A 17,034-nucleotide genomic window follows, 5' to 3' on the forward strand; every position below is an offset into this window, starting at 1 on the left:
CCCGGGCGCTCGGCTCCGCTGGCGCTGCGCGCGGCACGCTGATGTCCGTGGCCGGCGCCGGCGCGGCCGCTGCTCATCGTCCGGCTCCGCGCGCCATCGCCGCGGGGGCGCCGCACGTCACGCACGGCGCGCAGGGGGCGGTGCGCTGTGGCCCCGCTCGGGATCCGTCCGCGCCGCGCGATTGGCGCAGCAGTGAATGGGGGGCGGTTCACGTGGCGAAAGTTTGCCCGAAAAAGAAAGCCCAGCTCAGAGCCCCGCCCGCGCGGTCTGCGGCGGCCCGGGGTGGAGGGGGCGTGGGTCGGGCGCGGCGCCGCCTGGGGCCGGGAGCGAGGCGCCCGGCCGCCCGTTACCCGCCCCGCCGGGGCATCCCTGCCGCGGCGCGCGGCGCTGGCTCGAGGCCGCTCCGTCCGGCCTCCGGCTGCCGCGAGACGCTGCGCCAGCGTGGATCTTATCAGGGATTTCTAAGAAGGGGCTTCTTGGTCCTCGAACACTGCACTCGTGGAGGACGAGCCGCGCGTTCCTCCTGCACACACGGTCCTCAGACACACCCGCCTCCCCAAGCCCAGCCCTCCAGCCGGGCGGACCTCTCCGGCCACCTTCCCTGCGTCCTCCCGATTCACACTGTATCTTTGTTCCCGCAGCTCTGTGGGTACGAGCGAGCATGTGTAGCATAAACAGCTCAGGAACCGTTTGAAACGTGCATGAGTGCAGAATGAACCGTGAATTCAGCTACCTTGTTCTCTGCTACTAGTTTCTAAGCTAAAAACAGAAAGAAAAAGAAAGCTATACTCAGTGTCCAACCTTCTAACACTAGCAGTATTTAAAGGATGTTGAAGAAATGGTAGATCGTGTTAATACGCTTTTTCTTTACATTCTGTGTAGAAACTCATCAGTTACTATCTCTAATCTGAGTCTTTGTGTTTTAACATCATGCATCCATAGAAGTGCCGTGGATTTCTAAAGACAGTTTTTGAGAACCGGCTTCTCTATGATGGATTCTGAATTTTATGCACTTCTTCTTAAAACAGCTAAGGTAACAAAAAGCTGATGAAATGACCACACAACAAATATTTGTGTAAATTATTATTATTTAGTCGCCAGTGTGTTGGAGTTTTTTTTTTTTAGTGAAACTCCCAGACAGCACAGTAGTTCCCTCGGCCTGACAGGTTCCCGTCATTTAAACAAATGAACCCAAGAATTAGGGACAGAAAATAAGCATGCTTGGGTAAACCTTGGATCTTTCTTCATTGCTAAGATGACCAAATGATGAAATATACACAATTTAAAGTACCATCTTACAGGAGAGATATCATCTCTGCAGTTAAATAGTGGTCACTCTTGGTATTCTTTGGATATCAGCACTTTCTTCGGCACTTGTGAATTGTGCCAGATATAGTTCATTACCTACCTTCCCACAGGCTCCCTGGGTAGGTGATCCACATCTAAAAATAAAATACTCATTATACAGTGAACACAGGATTCCAACAGTGGTCTTGAGAAAAATGCAGAACCATGAATTAGAGACTCAAAAATCAGCCAAAGGGGTTTCCAGTTAGAACATAAGCCACAAATGCCAAGTTCCCCAAATTCAGCAACAGCCTCATAATTCACAATGATGTCCATAAAGCACAAATCTAGCTAGGTACAGATGTTCAATTTTTTGACATAATGACTTCAATATTTTCTAACTTGCTTTAAACTTCTCTGTTTCCTCATCTAGACTAAAATCTGATTTAAAAAGCACATAAATGGTGTGTTGTTGTTCAGTCACTCAGTCATGTCCAACTCTTTGTGACCCTGTGGACTGCAGCGTGCCAGTCCTTGTCCTTCACTGGCTCCTGGAGCTTGCTCAGACTCATCCATTGAGTCAATGATGCCGTCCAACGATCTCATCCTCTGCCATCCCCTTCTCCTCCTACCTTCAAACTTTCCCAGCATCAGGGTCTTTTCCAATGAGTCGGGTCTTCACATACACAAAAGTGCCATGGATGTCTTAAGACAGGTTTTGAGAACCAGCTTCTCAAGTGTCTTCTTCCCCAGCACCACAATCCAAAAGCATCCGTTCTTCGGCGCTCAGCTTTCTTTATGGTCCAATTCTAACATCCATACGTGACTCTCAGAAAAACCACAGCTTTGACTGAACGGACCTTTGTTGGCAAAGTGATGTCTCTGCTTTTTAATACGCCATCAAAGTTTGTCATAGATTTCTTCCAAGGAGCAAGCATCTTTTAATTTCATGGCTACAGTCACTATCTGCGGTGATTTTGGAGCCCAAGAAAATAAAGTCTGTCACTGTTTCCACTTTTTCCCCATCTGTTTGCCATGAAGTGATGGGACTGGATGCCATGATTTTAGTTTTTTGAATTATGTTTTGTCTCCCTCCATTTCCTGGCTCCTAGGTCCCCGTCAGTTCCTAGGTCAGCAGCCTTAGCTGCATACCTGTAGACTCAATGGGAGTGTGTGTTTCTTAATGTAGAGAAAATAACCTATTTTCGATAAAGATTGGGCCTGAAGGTTTAGAGCACCTGGGTCAAGGGAAATACTACACAGGTCAAGTCCTCCGGACAAGTGTGGGGTGATGCTCGGCTAGAAGCAGGCAGGAGACTAGGGAGGGCCGGGTCATGTAGGTGCTGGCCAGGGTCTCCAAGAGCCTGCACGTTGGGGGTGGGGCAGCTTCCCGAGTGCAGCCTGGGAAGGAAGCTCCTGCACAGCTGGACGGTCTGGCTAAGGCAGTTCTGGGGAGGGACCCAGAAGTGAGGACTCAAGGGCCTCCTCAGAGGTCTACATCAGGAGGCAGAACTCTCCTGTATGGTAGGATTTCACAGCTGGAGGCAAGTGCCCAGAACCAAAGACTTCAGGAACAGCCAGAGGCCCCAAGGGCCAGACAAATAAGCCCAGCACGAGGTCCACCCAGAGACTGGCCCCACCGCAGACACAGCTGACACCAGCAGGGATCCGCGGCAGGGCACGCTCTGAGACCCCTGCCCTGCACACACATGCCCCCTCCCCGGAACTCCCTCAAGGTCAGGGCGGGTGCTCACTCCCTGCGTCTTCTTTTCCTTTATTTATTTGCAAAGGTGAGGAAGATGGTTCATCAGAGTTCCTAGGCGTTTCACCTCAGGAAACAGGAAAAAACTTTCCTCCAAGGAGCTGTACTAGGAGCCCTCTCTGTTAAGCTGAAGTCATTAACTGTCTTTCTCATTTAAAAAAGGAATGGTGTTAACCATAATCAAATAGAGGTATTCAGTGAGGAAGACTCCTAAAGGCACACCCCACCCATGAGGCGGCCTGGGCTGAATGAGGGCCTTGCAATGAGTGTGGGGGTCTCCGTTTCCTTCTGCTTGGAGGGTATCCCCCCAGACAAGCATCTGCAGACTCCTTAGTGTCTTAGTTTCCTTGTGAGCTGTTCCATTAGTTCATGCTAGAAGTTTCTCCTCAGTGATTCTAGACAGATGATGAAAAATTTGTTCAAAAGTGCCACATCATCCAACTTCCTTTCTGTTTTCATTAGTGTGATTCATCTCTTTACCTACATTACTGAACACTTTCTCACAAATTGCAACACTGTTCCCACACATGTTACATTTTTTTCCTGTTCCTAATACATTGAATGCCTGTTACAGGTATAATATTTCATATAATTTGCAGCAATTTCTTGGAAACCCTTGGTAAATACCTCAATTGTTTGTTGGCAGCAAGCCTTGAACAACTGACAGAGTTCCCTGTAAGGGCTTCTTTAAAGACATAGCTACTAGACTCCTGCCTCAAACAGGGGGCAATGCAAAAAGTGGTCATAATTTTTAAAACCTTTAGAAATGCCTCTTTTAAGAAACAGCAAATGCAGAGGAGGGAGTTATAATCTGTGCTTTCAGAAGGCTCTGTTCATTGCCTGCAAAGAAGAAAATCTATCATGACCATTTTACTAATATTACCACTTAACCTCTATTAACCCAATAACACTTTGCTTTATTATTAATGCTGCTATTAAACTGACATTTAAGGTCCTCATTAGCTAATGAATTTTGCTCCCTCTTTCCCTTGTATTTGCAGCGTTTCCAGCCAGATGCAGGAAAGGGCAACCGATATGCCTTATGTTCTTGGCTTCCACACGCTAATGGTTGCAACGCTGGTTGTGCTAGAATGTACTTCACGCTTCCTTGTTCTGCTTATCAGCTCTGTCCATTCTTCTGTCAGACACTAAGTCAGTGTGTGTGTGTTTCTCACACAAGTGCGAGTGTTTGTGTGTATGGGAGAGAGACGAGGAACTGAGCACCACTCTGTGTGCTGTCCGGACGGGATGTAATCTTACTAACTAGAAAACGCTGGCAACCGCCAGCACCAGGAAACTGCCGGAATGTTCTCTGGGAGATAACCTCACTGCAGAGGCTGGCGACAGTTTGCTCCTAGTCTAGGACTTAATCCTTGTGTAGCAGAGCAGTTTGCCTTTCCCATTCATCGCCAAGTAATACCATTAATCTTTAAAGCCGTGCTGGAGTTTCCACAGCTGGAGAGTTTGCACAAAGACAAAGCTTCCATTTCTCAAGAGGGAAGGAGTACCTCCCCACCCCCAGACACTGGTCAGCTGGCCTGCTGCCTTGCCACCTGAGGGCCGCACACAGTGGTGGTCAAGCCTGGGAGTCTCGTGGAAATGTTCCAGAAGTGCAACTCAAACTCTCTTTGCTTTACTCGAGGCCTAATGAAGCATAAAATTGCCTGGGGTGGTGGAGTGGAATTCAAGCTGCAGAAGAAGGTTTAAGCTTCAAACTGGGGCACCAGAAATTCAGATCCACAAACACATAAAGGGCAAGGCAAGGATAAGAAAACTAACACCATAAAACTCAATAAATGACTTCACTGCATTGATCATTTATTTGTATACCTTGTTGTCATGCTATCATGCTCCGCTCAGGCTAGGGTCATAAAGACTTCCATCACCCAGTGATGGGTGATAACATTGTTAGCAACCATGGTGTAGTAAGGCCTCTACTGGAGTTTAAAATAAACACAGTGGGATGAGACATTCTGCTGGGGAGTCTGGAGAAAGAGGCTCTGAAACCGGCTGGGAGAGCCAAGTCCTGCAACCCGTTTGGACGGCAATTTCATCACAGTTGCAAATTACTAATGAATTTACTTTTGACTCAGCACCCTCACTTCTGAGAATTTTTCTTCCAGTCATGCCAGTACAGAATGACACTTGTACTGGATTATTCTCTGTCACCTGTGTGTGATAGTAAACGATTAGACCTGTGTCCGTTTAGAGGGGAGTAAGGAAGTAAACAACTCTGTATCCATCAGAGAATGAGATATTCTGCAGATGTAAAACAGGGCGAGGAAACTCTCTTCCTTCTTAGATTGAGAGACTGCCATTCCGTCAGGACAAAAAGCAGAGAGAATAAGAATTTTGCTCAGGTCTTTGCAACAAAACACTAGAAGAATACACACGAAATGAAATGAAACCTGGGGTGGGTGGTGGGGCTGGTTGAAAGGAGAGACCTAAGCCAGAAGTTCCCAATGGGTACTTTTAAATACCCTTCTGATTTTTTAGTGTGTGAATGTATTATCTATCCACCTCTCCAAAAAAAGTACCCATTTCCTACAGGTTGAAGCCCTACAATGCTATTAGCAGAGCATTGACCATTAAGACCACAGATTCTCCCTGACAACTTATTTGCTTCCACTGCTCTTGTTTAATAGAAGTGGAAACTGGCGCCAGTTAGCCACATGGTGAGAGCTGCCACCAAACCAGTCAGTCTGCCGGCCGCAGACTGTAAGCAAGAATCCCCCAAATATCTTCTTTCAAGCTTTGTTTCTTGCCCCTTAGGAACTGGTTAAAATGAGATCTAATTTCTGAGGTCTAATTACTTTTACTTTCCAGTTTCCTTAGCATATCATTTTAAGTGTTCTTCCAGCTGTGGAAATATTAAGAGCCTTCTCAAACCATCAAAATGGACATGCCTGTACTCATTGCATGGAGAAGGAAATGGCAACCCACTCCAGTGTTCTTGCCTGGAGAATCCCAGGGACGGGGGAGCCTGGTGGGCTGCTGTCTATAGTGTCGCACAGAGTTGGACACGACTGAAGTGACTTAGCAGCAACAGCAGCAGCACTCATTTCAGAATCTCTTTCTCCATTTGTTTTGAACCGGCTCCTCCTTGGATTTAATTTTTGGATCTCCCATAATTTTAGGAGCTCTGGCCACATCTTTTCCTCCCACTTAAAAGAAAACTCCATCTTTCAAAACTCTTGGACTCTTGGCGCACTACACCCAAGAAAGCCTGGAGCAGTGCTAGAACTTTGGGACAATGGCGCCCTCTTATGGTGTATAGTTATTTCTGTCACCAGAAGGCCTGTACTCTTGGACTCAAAAGAGAATAATGTTGGGTATTTTATTTTATGGTTCCACTTTACCAGCATTTGCCAAAGTGATATCCTGGTCTTGGATCTGTGACTAACTAGCTTATGATACTGTAAAAATGAGAGGAATTAAGCTAAACAGTCAGCTAGAACCTACCCCTTCCTTATATTTTGAAATTGAGTGAGATATTCTGGGGGAGTTTTAGCACTCACTTCCCCTTCATGACTCTGATACCCAAATAGTTTTGAGAGCCATGGATATCCGCTTTCTTGTGGAAAATTGGCTGATTTCCTCAATATATGAAAAGTGTCAGCCAGTGTAAATTGATTGTATATGGGAGCAGAATCCTCCTGCAACTGCTCAGATTCACAGCTGCAAAGGGGTTCACATTGGAGAGGCTGTCTGCAGGCCCCAGAGCTCCAAATGTCTTCTTTGCAATTCTTCTCAAAAAGCCACCTTTACTCCTTCTGATTAAACTGTTGGTGGTGTGGTCAACTGCACACAACATTTGCTTTGGTTTTGCTCCCCGCAAGGAGGGCACCAGTTTCGACCCACACCTAAATTCAGAGGGCGCCCTGTACATGTGCCCTCCTGCCTAGCAAACACAAGAAAAATCTCATCACTAACATGCTTTCATTATCACAAACTAAAAGTGGCCCTCGACACAGTTGGCCCTGATGCCGAACATTTCAGTGATGTTGAAGTGAACAGAAGGAAATTAACTAAACTAGTATAATTGGTTTCTGCTCTATATATTCTGGGTTTTATGACATTTTCCAATCACTGTTTTATTTGGTTTAGTGAGAAATGAGCATTTATATCACTGCAAAACATTCTTTATTTCTAAATATTTCATAGTAATGAAGCCAAGTTACAAGTGAGTGAACATCAGAAGGATGAGAAGCTGTGTTACTTCGGCTCAGACATGGGGACTGTGCATGACCCTTGGACCATATGCCAGGCCCAAACCACCTCTGCTTTACTCCTTGGTCAGGTTTTGTGCCGTCAAGAGAGCAAAACTGGCAGAGACTCACAGATCCCACAGAGAGCTCTGATTCCCCCATCACTACCACCTGTGCCATCAGAGTCTAGTCAGAGGATGGAAACCTTGCCAGTCATTGGAACATAAAGATTTTAAGTTTTATTGAGATCTAATTGATTTACAATAAACTGCACATATTTTAAATGTACAATTTCTTAATTTTTTATACAAGTATGCATCTGTGAAAACACCACTACTGCCATAAGCTGAATGTTTGTGCCCCTCTCCCAGTTCTTATGCTGAAATCCTACCCTCTGAGGTGAAGGCATCAGGAAGTAGGGCCCTTGAGATGCAGACCCCCCATGAATGAGGCTAGCGTCTTTATAAAGGGACCCATACAGTTCTCTAGCCCTTCCCACCATGTGAGGACGCAAGAAGTCTGAAACCTGGAAGGGGACCCTCATCCAACTGTGCTGACACCCTCATCTCAGGCTGCCAGATTTCAGAACTGTGAGAAATACGTTTCTGTTGTTTATACGCCACCTAGTCTGTTGTATTTTGTTACATCAGCTTGAAGAGACTGAGACAACCATGATCAATAAAGTGAACTCATCTGTCATTCCCAAAAGTTACTCCTTCCCTGCCCCAGCCTCCATCTCGGGGACACTGATCGCTATAGACTAGTGTGCGTTTTCTATAGTTTTGCATAAATGGAATTATAGAGTATCTACTTTTAAAAATCTGGCTTCTTTCATGTACATTATTTTGGAGTCCATTCATGTTGCATGTATCAAGAGTTCATTCCACTTTACTGCTGAGTAGCACTGAATTCTATGAACATACCAGCATTCACCTACTGATGGACATTTGTATTGATTCTGACTTAGGCTGTTACATGCAAAGCTTTTATGAATATTCATGTGGAAGTCTTCATAGGAACACAGGCTTCCATTCCCACTAGGCAAATACTTAGAAGAGGAATGACTGGATTGTAGAGTAGTGTGATTTAACTTTTGAAAGTGAAAATTGCTCAGTCGTGTTCGACTCTTTGTGACCCCATGGACTGTAGCCTGCCAGGCTCCTCTGTCCATGGAATTCTCCAGGCAAGAATACTGGAGTGGGTAGCCATTCTCTTGTCCAGGTCTCATGTATTACAGGCAGATTCTTTACCATCTGAGCCCCCAGGGAAGCCCTCAACTTAGGAACTGCCAAACGTTTTCTCATTTTTTTTTTCTTCTAGCAGTGAATTTCAGCTCTTTCACATCTTCATCAACACTTGGAATAGTGAGTCATTTTTAATAACCTTAGAACCTCATGGTGGTTTTAACTGCTTTTTCCTAATGACTAATGATGCTGAGTACCTTCTCATGAATACCTATCTGTATGTCATTTTGGTGAACTGTCTGTTCAATGCTTTTGTTCACTTTTAAAAAAATAGAAAAGAATATATATGTGTGTGTGTGTGTATATATATATATATATATGAGTTACTTTGCAGTACAGCAGAAACTGCCACAGAATTGTAAATCAACTATACCTCAATTTTTTCAGAAAAGGTAGGAAATCCTGTCACACATGGATCATCCTGCTGCAACATGCATGAACTTTGAGCGCATTGTGCGAAGTGAAATGAGTCGATCACAAAAGGACAAAAACTGTGTGATTCCACTTATAAGAGGTTAAAGCAGTCAAATTAAAAGAGACTGAAAGTAGACTGCTGGGTGCCAGAGGTGGCAGAGAGGAAGAGGGAATAGTTGTTTAATCTGTAAGGTTTCTATTTTGAAAAGTGAACCTAGAGAGATGCTGTATAAAAATGTCAATATTCTTAATGCTGCTGAACTACACACTTAGAAACAGTTCAGTCACTCAGTCGTGTCCGACTCTTTGCAACCCGATGGACTGCAGCATGCCAGGCCTCCATGTCCATTACCAACTCGCGCAGTTTACTCAAACTCACATCCATTGAGTCGCTGATGCCATCCAACCATCTCATCCTCTGTCATCCCCTTCTCCTCCTGCCTTCAATCTTTCCCAGTATCAGGGTCTTTCCCAATGAGAAAGTTCTTCACATCATGTGGCCAAAGCATTGGAACTTCAGCTTCAGCATCAGTCCTTCCAATGAGCACCCAGGGCTGATCACCTTTAGAATAGACTGGTTGGATCTCCTTGCAGTCCAAGGGACTCTCAAGAGTCTTCTCTCCTGGATCTTAAATTCTAATGAGCCTGGGTATATGACCAGGGCATAAATCAATTTCACTTTGATTGTGCACGTTGATTAAAGGTGAGCCTAGGGAACTATGTTAAAAAGAACTATGATAATGTGTAAGAACGTGATAATATATGTAAGAAAGACTGCCAAAAAAAAAAAAAAAAGTCTTCTCCAACACCACAGTTCAAAAGCATCAGTTCTTCGGTGCTCAGCTTTCTTTATAGTCCAACTCTCACATCCATACATGACTACTGGAAAAACCATAGCTTTGACTAAATGGACCTTTGTTGGCAAAGTAATGTCTCTGTTTTTTAATATGCTGTCTAGGTTGGTCATAGTTTTTCTTCCAAAGAGTAAGCGTCTTTTAATTTCATGACTGCAGTCACCATCTGCAGTGATTTTGGAGCCCAGAAAATAAAGTCTCTCACTGTTCCCATTGTTTCCCCATCTATTTGCCATGAAGTGATGGGACTGGATGCCATGATCTTTTCGGTTTTCTGTATGATGAGTTTTAAGTCAACTTTTTCACTCTCCTCTTTCACTTTCATCAAGAGGCTCTTTAGTTCTTCGCTTTCTGCCATAAGGGTGGTGGCATCTGCATATCTGAGGTTATTGATATTTCTCCCGGCAATCTTGATTCCAGCTTGTGCTTCAACCAGCCCAGTATTTTGCATGATGTACTCTGCATAGAAGTTAAATAAGTAGGGCGACCATATACAGCCTTGACATATGCCTTTCCCAATTTGGAACCAGTCTGTTGTTCCATGTCTGGTTCTAACTATTCTTCTTGACCTGCATGGGGATTGCTCAGAAGGCAGGGCATGTGGTCTGGTATTCCCATATCTTTAAGAATTTTCCAGTTTGTTGTGATCCACACAGTCAAAAATTTTGGCATAGTCAATAAAGCAGAAGTAGATGTTTTTCTGGAACTCTCTTGTCTTTTCAATGATCCAGTAGATGATGGCAATTTGATCTGTGGTTCCTCTGCCTTTGTTAAATCCAGCTTGAACATCTGCAAGTTCATAGTTCATGTACTGTTCAAGCCTGGTTTGGAGAATTTTGAGCATTACTTTGCTAATGTGTAAAATGAGTGCAATTGTGTGGTACTTTGAGCATTTTTTGGCATTGCCTTTCTTTGGGATTGGAATGAAAACTGGACCTTTTCCAGTCCTGTGGCCACTGCTGAGTTTTCCAAATTTTCTGGCATATTGAGTTCAGCACTTTCTCAGCATCATCTTTTAGGATTTGAAAGAGCTCAACTGGAATTCTATCATCTCCACTACCTTTTTTCCTAGTGATCCTTCCTAAGGCCCATTTGACTTCACATTCCAGGATGTCTGGCTCTAGGTGAGTGATCACACCATCGTGGTTATCTGGGTCATGAAGATCTTTTTTGTATAGTTCTTCTGTGTATTCTTGACACCTCTTCTTAATATCTTCTGCTTCTGTTAGGTTCATACCATTTCTGTCCTTTATTGAGCTCATCTTTGCATGAAATGTTCCCTTGGTATCTCTCATTTTCTTGAAGAGAACTCTAGTCTTTCCCATTTTATTGTTTTCTTCTATTTCTTTGCATTGATCACTGAGGAAGGCTTTGTTATCTCTCCTTGCTATTCTTTAGAGCTCTGCATTCAAATGGGTATAACTTTCCTTTTCTCCTTTGCCTTTTGCTTCTCTTTTCTCAGCTATTTGTAAGTCCTCCTCAGACAACCATGTTGCCTTTTGGTATCTTTTTCTTGGGGATGGTCTTGATCACTGCCTCCTATACAATGTCTTGGTTACTGTAGCTTTGCAAGTCTTGAAATCAGGTAACATGAGACCTCCAACTTACTTCTTTTTTGATGTTGACTATTCTGATATTTTGAATACTTTACATCCTTTGTGAATTTTAGAATTGCCTTGTCAATTTCTATGAAAATGTCTGCTGAAATTCTGATTGATACTGCATAGAATCTTAAGATCAATTTGGGGAAAAATATTGTCTTAACAATATGAAATCTTGCAACTCATAAATAAATAGGTATATTGTTTATATATCTTTTAAAATACAATCTATTTATTTATGTTTTTTTTATTTCCCTCAGCAAAGATTTATAGTTTTCAATACACAGATCTTTTACATATTTTTCAGATTTAAGTATTTCTTGTTTTTGGTGATAATGAAAATATCATTTTAAGGTTTCAGTTTCCTGTTGTTTATATTCAGAGAAGGCAATGGCACCCCACTCCAGTACTCTTGCCTGGAAAATCCCATGGACGGAGGGCCTGGTGGGCTGCAGTACATGGGGTCGCTAAGAGTCGGACATGACTGAGTGACTTCACTTTCACTGTTATGCATTGGAGAAGGAATTGGCAACCCACTCCAGTGTTCTCGCTGGAGAATCCCAGGGACGGGGGAGCCTGGTGGGCTGCCGTCTATGGGGTCGCACAGAGTCAGACATGACTGAGGTGACTTAGCAGCAGCATACAGAAATGCAATTGAAATCTGCATACTGACCAATCACACCACCATGCTAAATTCAAAGGTTCAGATAACATTTTGTAAATTCTATCAGATTTTCTACATAGATGATCAAGTCATCTGCACATAATGACAGTTTTACTTTCCTTTCCAGTATGTATACAACTGGTTGTTTTTGGTAGATGCCCTTTATCAAGTTGAGGATGTTACTTTCTAGTCCTAGTTCACTGAGTTTTATTAAGAATTGGTGTTTTGTTAAATGTTTTTTCTGTGCCTAATGAGATCATATGGTGTTTCTTAGTTTTTTAATACATTGAATTATACTGACTGGTTTTCAATGTTAAAACAACCCACACTTCATCATTATGTCATGACCTCTTTGTTCTTTTTATAAATTATAGGACTTTATCAATTTTGATTTAGAATTTATGCATTTATGTTCATGGGAGATGTCTTGGGAAATGTTAAATTATAGTTCCTTTTTTTGGTAAGGTGTTTGCATGATTTTCATATTGAGGTAATGGTATCCTTATAGAATGAGTTGGAAAGTTCTCTCCTCTTTGATTTTCTGCAAGAGTTTGTGTAGAATTTGTATTATATCTTTCTTACATGTTTGGTACAATGTACCAGGGGAGCCATCTGAGCCTGGAGTTTTCCTTGTGGAAAACTTTTAAACTATAGATTCAATTTCATTAATAGATATAGGACTATTTAGATTATCTGTGTGAGCATACATGCTCAATCATGTCCAACTCTTTGCAACACAGACTGTAGCTCACCAGGCTCCTCTGTGCATGGGATTTCCCAGGCACGAACACTGGAGTGGGTTGCCATTTCCTTTCCAGGGGATCTTTCCAACCCAAGGATTGAACCCATGTCTCTTGTGTCTCCTTCATTGGCAGGCAGAGTCTTTACTACTGCACCACCTGGGTTTTCTATTTTTCCCAAATAATCTTTGGTAGTTTGTATCTTCCAAAAAATTTATCCTTTTCCTCTAAATTATCAAATTTATTGGCATAAAGTTTGTAGTATTTCCCCTTTATCATTTTAATATCTGCAGATTCTATAGTGATATTATCTTCCTCAATTCTAATATTGGTAATTCATATCTTTTCTTCCCCCCACCAGATTAGTTTGGTTATGGATTTTTCAGTTTTATTGATTTTTTTAATCAAAGAACCAGCTTTTGGCTTTATTGATTTTCTCTGTTGTTTCCTTTTTCAACGATTCCTGCTCTGATCATTATTTCCTTTGTTCTAGTTATTTTGGGATTAATCTGCTCTTATTTTTCGTGTTTTTTTTTTTTTTTTGAAATAGGAGAGGTAGTAACTGATTTGAGACCTTTTTCTTTTGTAATATAGGTGTTTAATACTATAAATGTTCCCCCAAGTACTATGTTACCAGCATCCCACAAATTTTGAGTGTTGTAGTTTTATATTTAGTTAAAAATGCTAATTTTCCCTTTATTTTTTGACTCATGGATTAGATGTTTCCAAATACTTAAGAAATGGACTTTTCCAGATATCTTTCTGTTATTGATTTCTAATTTAATTCCATGACAGCCAGAAAAATAAAAAACAAAAACATGTTGTATGACTTGAATCTTTAAACACTTTTCAACATTTATTTTATGGCTAGAATATTATCTACCTTTGGAAATGCTCTATGAACACTTGAAAAAAGAATGTATGTTCTGCTGAGTTGGGGAGGAGTGTTCTGTAAATGTCAGTTGGATCAAGTTGATCTAAAACATCCTTGCTGAGTCTACTTTTTCCATCAGCTACTGAAGGAAGGCTGTGAAGGTTCCAGGCCCCACAGCCTGGCAATCTGGCAAGAGGAAACTGAGTCCCCAGGGAAACTGATCTTGAAGGCCACAGGGATTTGATTACAGAACTTCCACAGGGCTGAGGGAAACAGAGATTCTTGGAGGGCACAAACTTTGTGTGCACCAGGAACCAGGGGAGAGGAGCAGTGGTGCCACAGAGACTGAGCCAGGCCTGCCTGTGAATGTCTGAGAGTCTCCTGCAGAAGCCTGGGTCAGCGGTAGCCGGCCTCTGGGACAGGGGCACTGGCAGCAGCAGTCCTGGGAGGTGTGTGCTGGTGTAAGTCCTCTGGAGGGTTCACTAGAGCCCTACCATAGAGCCTGTAGACTCTAGGGCTGGAAGGCCTCAGGCCAAACAACTAACAGGGAGGGAGCAGAGCCCCATCAATCAGCAGACAGTTGGATTAGAGATTTACTGAGCATGGCCCTACCCACCAGTGAAATGAAAGTGAAGTCGCTCAGTCGTTTCTGATTCTTTGCAACCCCATAAACTGGAGCCTACCAGGCTCCTCTGTCCATGGGATTTTCCAGGCAAGAGTATTGGAGTGGGTTACCATTTCTTTCTCCAGGGGATCTTCCCAACCCAGGGCTCGAACCCAGGTCTCCTGCATTGTAGACAGACGCTTTACCATCTGAGCCACCAGGGAAGTCCACTAGACTTCCCACTAGAGTAAGACCCAATTTTCCCCACAGCCAGTCCTTCTTATTGGGAAGTCTGCATAGGCTTCTTATCCTCAGCCATCAGAGGGCAGACAGAAGTAAGAACTACAATCCCACAGTCTCTAGAATGAAAACCACAATCACAGAAAGCTAGCTAAATGATCACATGGATCACAGCCTTGACTAACTCAGTGAAGCTGTGCAGGGCCACCCAAGATGGATGGTCATGGTGGACAGTTCTGACAAAATGTGGGCCACTGGAGAAGGGAATGGCAAACCACTCCAGTATTCTTACTTCTAGAACTCTATGAAACAATATGAAAGAGCAAAAAGATATGACACCAGAAGATAAGCCCCCCAGGTTGGTAGGTGTCCAATATGCTACTGGGGCAGAGCAGAGAAATAGTTTCAGAAAGAATGAAGAGGGTGGGCCAAGGCAGGAATGACACTCAATTGTGGATTTGTCTGGTGGTGAAAGTAAAGTCTGATGCAGTGAAGAACAACATTTCATAGAGATCTAATGTTAGGTCCATGAATCAAGGTAAGTTGAACTTGGTCAAGCAGGAGATGGCAAGCATGAACATTAACATTTTATCAATCAGTTAACTAAAATGGACAAAAATGGGTGAATTTAATTCAGATGATCATTATGTCTACTATTGTGGGCAAGAAAGGCTCAGAAGAAATGGAGTAGCCGTCATAGTCAAGAGTCTGAAATGCAGTACTTGGGCACAGCCTCAAAAACAAGAGAATGATCTCAGTTCATTTCCAAGGCAAACCATTCAACATCACAGTGATCCAAGTCTATGCCCCAACCACTGATGCTAAAGAAGCAGAAGTTGAATGGTTCTATGAAGATCCATAACACCTTCTAGAACCAACACCTTTTCACCACAGGGGAGTGGAATGCAAAAGTAGCAAGTCAAGAGTTACTCAATACTTGGAGTAACAGGCAAGTTTGGTTTTGGAGTACAAAGTGAAGCAGGGCAAAGGCTCACAGAGTTTTGCCAGGAGAACACACTGGTCCAGCAAACATGCTCTTCCAACAACACAAGAGACGACTCTACACATCGACCTTACCAGATGGTCAATACTGAAATCAGATTGATTATACTCATTGCAGACAAAGATGGAGAAGCTCTATAGAGTCAGAAAATATAAGACCTGGAGCTGACTGTGGCTCTGATCATTAGCTCCTTATTGCAAAATTTAGGTTTAAGTTAAACAACGTAGAGATAAGCACTAGGCCATTCAGGTATGACTTAAAATCCCTTATGATTATACAGTAGAGGTGATGAATAGATTCAAGGGATTAGATCTTGCTAGACAGAGTGCCTGAAGGACTATGGACAGAGGTTCATAAAACTGTACAGGAGGTGGTAACCAAAACCGTCCCAAAGAAGAAGAAATGCAAAAATGCAAAGTGGTTGCCTAAGGAGACCTTACACATAGCTGAGAAAAGAAGAGAAACAAAAGGCAAAGGAGAAAGGAAAAGATATATCCAACTGAATACAGAGTTCTTAAGAATATTAAGGAGAAATAAGAAAGACTTCTTAAGTGAACAGTGCAAAGAAATAGAGGAAAACAACAGAATGGGAAAGACTGGAGATCTCTTCAAGAAAATTGGAGAGATCAAGGAAACATTTCATGCAAAGATGGGCACAATAAAGGACAGAAATGGTACGGACCTAACAGAAGCAGAAGATATTAAGAAGAGGTGGCAAGAATACACTGAAAAAGCTAGGCTCACACTTACTTACACTCAGTAAGATGGCAGAGTAGAAGGACATGTGCTCATCTTCTCCTGTGAGAACACAAAAATCCCAACTAGCTGCTGAACACCATTGACAAGAGAATGTTGGAATCCACCAAAAAGAAAAAGAAAAAAAAAGATATTCACATTCAAGGGCAAAGGAGAAGCCACAAGAAGATGGTAGGAGGGGTGCAATCACATTTAAAATCAAACCTCAGACCACCAGAGATGCTCAGAGGGCACAAATAAAACCTTGTGCACAGTAGGACCCAGGGAAAGGAGCAGTGACCCCCACAAGAGACTGAGCCAGACCTGTCTGTGACTGTCTCCTGTGGAGGCGTGGGTCAGCCATGGGGACAGGGACTCTACCAGCACCAGTCCTGGAAGGTACAGCGTGTGACGTAAGTCCTTTGGAAGAGGTCACCATTACCGCCACTACCCCTACCATAGTTTGGTCTTAGACCAAACTACAGGAAGGGAACACAGCCCAACCCATCAGCAGAAAATTGGATTGAAGACTTACTGATCCTGATCTTGCCTATCAGAGGAAGAACCAGATTTCCCCACAGCCAATCCCTCCCATCAGGAAGCTTCCACAAGCCTCTCATCCTTATCTATCAGAAAGCAGACAGAATAAAAACCACAGTCACAGAAAACTAACCAAACTGACCACATGGGTCACAGCCTTTTCTAACTCAATGAAACTATGAGCCATGCCATGTGGGGCCACCCAAGATGGATGGGTCATGGTGGAGAGTTCTGACAAAACATGATCCACTGGAGAAGGGAATG

Source organism: Oryx dammah, unplaced genomic scaffold (genome assembly GCF_014754425.2).
Source record: "Oryx dammah isolate SB20612 unplaced genomic scaffold, SCBI_Odam_1.1 HiC_scaffold_16, whole genome shotgun sequence".
NCBI classification, from domain to species: Eukaryota; Metazoa; Chordata; class Mammalia; order Artiodactyla; family Bovidae; genus Oryx; species Oryx dammah.